This window comes from Elaeis guineensis, chromosome 13 (assembly GCF_000442705.2).
Source record: "Elaeis guineensis isolate ETL-2024a chromosome 13, EG11, whole genome shotgun sequence".
In the NCBI taxonomy this organism is placed as follows: Eukaryota; Viridiplantae; Streptophyta; class Magnoliopsida; order Arecales; family Arecaceae; genus Elaeis; species Elaeis guineensis.
In genome coordinates this window covers 8,558,399-8,565,253 of record NC_026005.2, presented here as the reverse complement: position 1 = coordinate 8,565,253, position 6,855 = coordinate 8,558,399, and positions in this window count along the sequence as shown.

Sequence of the window (6,855 nt, the reverse complement as noted above, 5' to 3'; positions counted from 1 at the left end):
AGCATTGATGGCACGCACTTGTATGGAAAATTTAAAGGTAAGATGTTAATTGCAACAGGCATTGATGCAGAGAATGGGATATTTCCATTAGCATATGCAATTGTCGATGAGGAAACGACTGCAAGTTGGAGTTGGTTTCTTTTCCAGCTCAGAACATATATCGTTAAAGATAGAAATGGAATATGCTTAATTTCTGACAGGCATCCAGGTATATTAAATGCCATCGCAGATGAGTCTGTTGGATGGAGTCCACCACGTGCTTATCATCGATACTGTTTAAGACATATCTGCAGTAATTTCAACACTCATTTCAAAAATGTGCAGTTGAAAAGATTGGTATGGCAAGCAGGAAGTGCTCATCAAGTTCGTAAATTCAATTTTATCATGGGTAGAATTAGAACAGTGAATGAAGAAGCTTGGAGCTGGTTGTCCGAGATAGAAAAGGAGAAGTGGACATTGGCACATGATGATGGCCTACGCTATGGTGTTTTAACTACAAATTTATCGGAGGTTTTTAACAGTGTTTTACGAGGAGCTAGAAATGTGCCAATTACAGCTTGTGTTCAACTGACATTTTATCGTCTTGTCAAATATTTCAATACGAGGCATGCCCAAGCCTTGAGATATGTAGAGGAGAATCAAAATAATCTTTTTACTCCTCATGTTGCAATTAAAATTGCTGAAGATCAAGTTAAGGCTAACCAGCACCGAGTAACAGCATTCAACCTTCAAAGAGGTATATATGAAGTGCTTACGAGAAGAGCAAGCGGAGGATTACGAGGTGGAGAAAATTCTCATACTGTTACATTAGCTGAAAGAAAATGTTCTTGTGGAAAGTGGAGCACGTACAAATATCCATGTTCGCATGTTTTAGCTGTGTGTCAAGAAATTGCTGTACATTTTAGTGCTTTTGTGGATGATGCATATACAATTACAGCATACATGAATGCTTGGAGCGGTAATTTCAATCCACTACCACATGAAGATTATTGGATGCATACACGTATGTTCAAATGTATGCCTGATCATCATCGTTTGAGACCGAAGAAGAAAGGTAGACCAAAGTCAACGAGACTACGAAATGAGATGGATGATAGGCAAATAAGAAATAAGAACCACTGTGGTATTTGTAGGGAACAGGGTCATGATCGTCGTCGCTGTCCTAGGATATTTCAACATACTTCAACTTCAAGCAGTGGAAGAAATTGAAAGCTTCGATAATTGCGTTGCTGTCATTGTTTTATGAAATACTGTGGGATTGTATTTGAATTTTCGTGTTTAATATGTTGGGATGAACTGAATTTTGTGTTTAAGTTGTATTGTGTGATAATATTGTATTTAAAAAAAAATTAAAATATATTGTCTATTTTTTTTTAATACATCTGTGATAATATTGCTTGAGACAGCGTATTATGGCTTACGATCCACGATATCCCGGTCTCCGAGACAGCAGCATTCTTACATTGCAGGAGCACCATCGATCACAGACTATTTTAGATGGCGGCGTAAGCATTACAATCTTATTTACTTTTTAAATTTTTATTTTAAAAATCATGTACGTTATCTAATTAGTATATTTTTTTGCAGGAGTCCAGATATCTTCGTCTACAACGATCCGATGCAGATTTCTGGAGGACAGAGGACATCCCAGATAGAGTGTTAGATTATTTACGATATCTGGGATTTTATGGAGTATATCGGATCGGTCGTATACAGATGGACGTTGGTCTTATTACTGCTATGCTTGAGAGATGGCGTCCAGAGACACACATTTCATCTTCCATTTGGTGAGGCGACCATCAGTTTACAAGATGTCAGCATCCTTACTGGACTACCAGTTGATGGAGATCCAGTTACCGGAGTTGATCCCGTACTTACCATTCCGGAGTGGCAGGCTTTGTGCTTGCGATTGTTAGGGTTTGAGCCTGACGCACATTTTTTCGATCATTCACGACTCAGGATTGAGTGTTTGGATGATCGTTATCGTCATTTTCATATTGCGGATGATGCACCGGAGGAGATGGTGCAGCAGTATGTTAGGGGTCAGGTGCTGCGATTGTTAGGTGGTGTCATGTTACCTGATACTTCATCGAATAAGATGAAGTTGATGTTTTTGCCATTATTAGAGGATTTAGACTTCGCTCGTCGACTCAGTTGGGGCAGTGCAGTACTAGCTTGTCTATACCGAGCTATGTATCGGGGTTCCTATGCTGATCAGAGCGAGATTGGCGGTTATCTTGTATTATTACAGGTATGTGAATTAAAATTTTTTATTTTTAATATTTAATTATATTTTATATTGAATATATTATTTATTTAATTTTTGAAATTTGCAGATTTGGGTATGGGAGCATATGCCGACTATCAGTCCATTACGACGACAGTTGCTCGAGATGCCATCAGAGCAGCAGGATCCTGATGTTCCATTCAGACTAGACGGACCATTGGGATACAGGTATCGAAATATTATTTTTTTTATTTAAATTTTTTTATTTTAAATTTATTTAATATTAGTACATTGTGAAACAGATGGAACGTTGCATTCAACGTTCATCACGTATCGACAAGAGTGGCACGGGTTTATAGGTGCCAGTTGGATACATTACTTGATACATCTAGACGGGTAAATTTTAAATTTTTTACAAATATCAATTTACAGTATTCATAATCTATTATAATTTTTTACTAATTTTTTTTTATTTTAACTATATTGTATCAGTTTTTGTGGGAGCCATATACAGATGGGATATTGGCTATACTGCCGCAGATGTGTACAGTTGGACACGACATATGGACTGCTAGGGTGCCGCTTATTTGTTTTGATGTGATAGAGTGGCATCTTCCCGATCGTGTCCTGCGTCAGTTTGGTCAGATTCAGGGCATCCCAGAGCAGTTTGATACCAGCCAGGGACTTCATCGTATTGATCGACGAGGGAGAGCTCGTATCGACTGGCGTATCAGACATGCACAGTACATCGATATTTGGGATGCACGTCGAGATCACATTGTTCATGGTGATCCTATTTTGAGAGGCCGTTCATATACTGATGACTACATGGCTTGGTTTTTTAGCATTACGGTGCGAGTCATTGGACAGTCTCAGTATGCAGTTTCTGGATACGAGGGCGAGAGTTCTACTGTACGTCTTTTGGTAAGATTACAAAAATTACTTCATGTTATTTATGTTATATTTTTATTTTATATTGTACACTATACTGATTGTTTTATACTAACTGTTCTATTTTTATTTTATAGACTGATTCTGTGTCGGAACTCGTATTAGACGCTCGTCGTGCTTTATCTACGACTGATGAGGACGAGCGGATTCAGATACTGCGGGAGATAGAGAGAACAGGTTCCGGAACATTGGGGGCAATTGGTGTTGATCCACATACCTGTGCGCCTTGGTATGGAGCAGTTCGGACGCCAGATATGAGTTATACGCCGTCACCATATGCTTCACATATGCCATCACCGCATATTCCGCATATGTCATCATTCGATGCTGCACAGATGCCACCATCTTTTCATCCACAGATGGCAACGTCTTCTTCGTCCTACATCCCCCAGATGCCATCATCGGGTACCAGTTGGCCACATGAGTATGATACTTTTTTTTCAGGTCCATCCGTGTATCCAGATGAGAGAGTTATTCCTGAGCAGCATGATCCGACAGCATCAGTTATTCCTGAGCAGCATGATCAGCAGATCTCCTCCACTGATATAGGAGAGGAGCCATCACAGCAGGAGCAACCGGCGAGGACCTTCCTGAGAAGGTCCAAGCGACCACGGGCGCCGCGACGTCCTTGTGGGACTTAGTCTTTGTTGTATTTATATTTAGTATTTTTATATTTTTGTTGTACTATTTTTTTTTGTACGTTTGACATTTTTATTCTATTGAATAATATTAAATATTAATTTCATTTTATATTATTTAATTTTAAATGATTGGATATTATGATCGGTGCATATGGATACACATATTCGAACGTGTCTCAGAACATTAGGAGAGAAAATATTATGCTGAAAGGACTATAAAAATTATAACGTAAATAATAATATATCAAATGTTGCTTTTTGAATTGAATTTTAGAAAAAATAAATATTTTTTTAAGTAAAAGAAAGGAATACGTAATAGAATGCTAAAAAGATAAAAATGAAAGAAAACTGAAATTATAATTTTAAATGATAAAATTTTTAAAATCAATTTAAAAAAAATATTATAAAAAAATAATAAAATAATAATAAAATAAGAATTATAATTATAAATTTTAAAAAAATTTAATTTTAATTTAAATTAAAAATTATCATTTAAATTATTATTTAATTAAATTTATTTATTAAAGATTACAAATAGATAAGTAAAGAAATTTAAAAAAAAATAAATAAAAAGAGAAAACACCATTCTCTCCCCTCCCCAAACCCCTTTTTTTCCTCCTTCTCCCTTCTCCTTCTCCCTTCTCCCTTCTCGATCTTCTCCTTCTTCCTTTACAAATTTAAGTAAAGAAAAAGAATACATAATATATCATAAAAATAGAAGAAAACTAAAATTTTATTTTTAAATTATAAAAATTATAAATTAAATTAAATAAATTGTTGTCCAGCTATGCAACCCAAGAGGGGGGGTGAATTGTGTTTTAAAAATTTTAAGCTTAACTAATTACTTATGAAAAGTATTTGTCAAAAGCTTGATGAATGAGGAGAAGGATTTTAGTTCAAGATTAATTACCTAAAGCAAGAATGCAAGGATATAATGAAGAATTAAAGAGAAACAATAAAGCACACCACAAACACAAGGATTTATAGTGGTTCGGTGCCAACCTTGCACCTACATCCACTCCCCAAGCTCCTACTTGGGAATTCCAAACCACTATACTTGTATGCAACCCGAATACAAATGTCGAAAACTCCAACACTAGCTATCCCAAGCTAGTCCACTTATTTCTCCCTTGTTTTTCACCTTTTCAAACCTTTTATAGCTTTAAGAAACAAAGGAAAACATTCTAGGCAGAAAAAGAACCGTTAGAGCACTTAAAGTGAGTATTAAAAGCAACTAAAACGGGCTAAAAACTAGCCGTTGCGGACAATTCCCGTCATAGGGGTCGACTCATGAGTCGACTCATGCTTCAGGAGTCGACTCATGAGTCGACCTCTGTTGCAACAGCCAGAAATGTGGGTTTCTGGATTTTTTGGCCCAAACCAGCAGAGGTCGACTCATGAGTCGACTCATGCCTTGTGGGTCGACTCATGAGTCGACTTACAGGTCGTGCCAAGCCAGAAAACCAGCATGCCAATAGGAATTTCAGCGTGCCAAGCAGCTCATTGTGCCATGAGTTGACTCATGAGTCGACTCATGCACTTAAAACATTCATAACTTCAAAAATATAAGTCCAAAAATAATGAAATTTTCACCAATAGATCACAAATCATTTGTTCTACCAAATGATACTATCAAATCAGGGTTTTGGTAAAATTATATTTTTGCCCCTGAAGAGCATAAAGACTTTTTCAAATAAAAAATATTTGTATCCCTTCAATCTGCTTTGTAATCATCAAAATCAATCTAGGAGCAACATAAATATATCATAAAAATAGTAAATAAAAGAGAAAAAATGGTAATAAAATAGAAATTATAATTTAAAATAAAAAATTAACTTTAATTTAAATTAAGAATTATCATTCAAATTACTATCCTCATTAAAAAATTTAATAAATTAAAAAAAAATAATTAAACAAATTATGAAAAAAATTTAAAAAAATTTTAAGAAAAGAAAAAGAATAAAAAAATGTCGAAGGGAACGGCGTTCTCTCCTTTCCTCCCTTCTTCTCTCCTTCTCCCTCTTCTCCTTTCTCCCTCTTCTCCCTTCTCCAGCGTCTCTCCTACAGCACCGCGGTGAGCTGCCTCCTCTCTCTCTCTTCCTCTCTCTCCCTCTTTTTAAAAAATTTTAAAAATAAAAATTACCAAAAAGAAAGTCAACGGGTCGACTCACAGAGTGTGGCAGCCAAAAATTTTGCGTGCCGTTAAACTTTTTTAGCCATGAGTCGATTCATGGGGTCGACAGAAAAATATAAATCTATTTTTCTTAGAAAATACGCTTCCAAAAATATTGAAATTGCCTCTAATAGATTACACATCTTTTGTTCTTGCTTTTGAGACTTCAGAATCATATCTGATAAAATTATGATTTTTTTCTTCATTTTTTAACTTTTTAATGTATTTATTTTTTGATCAAAATTTAATTCAAATTAAAATTTTTTAAGTCACATTTATAAAATACCCGAAAAAATAAATTATAATTAATTTAATTATTACATTTTATTCTTTTATGAAATATTTTTTTTATAACTTTTATAATTTTTATTTTTATTTTTATTTTTCTTCCACTTTTATTTTTTTGACATTCTATTACATATTTTTTTTCTTTATTTAAAATATTTTTTAAATATTAATGTTTAAATTAATTTAGTTATTTAAAATATTATTTTTAATTTCAATTATAATTTTAATTCTTATTTCTTAAAATTAAAAATTACAAACTTTGTTCTTCAATTACAATTAGAATTTCTATTTTTTTCAATTCTTTATCTTTTTATGAAATTTTTTTAGGTGATTTTTATATTTTATTTAGAAAATTTTTTAATTAAATTAATTTTAATTTGAGAAATTAATTTTAAAAAATATTTCTATTTCACTTAATCTTTAAAATTTTATTTTTTTTAAATTTTAAATTTATAATTCTTATTTTTTCTGACTTTTTACAAATTTTAACTTCTTAACATTTTAACTTTTCATCATTTCTTAACTTATTAATGTATTTTTTTTATCAAAATTTAATTCAAATTTAATTTTTTTAA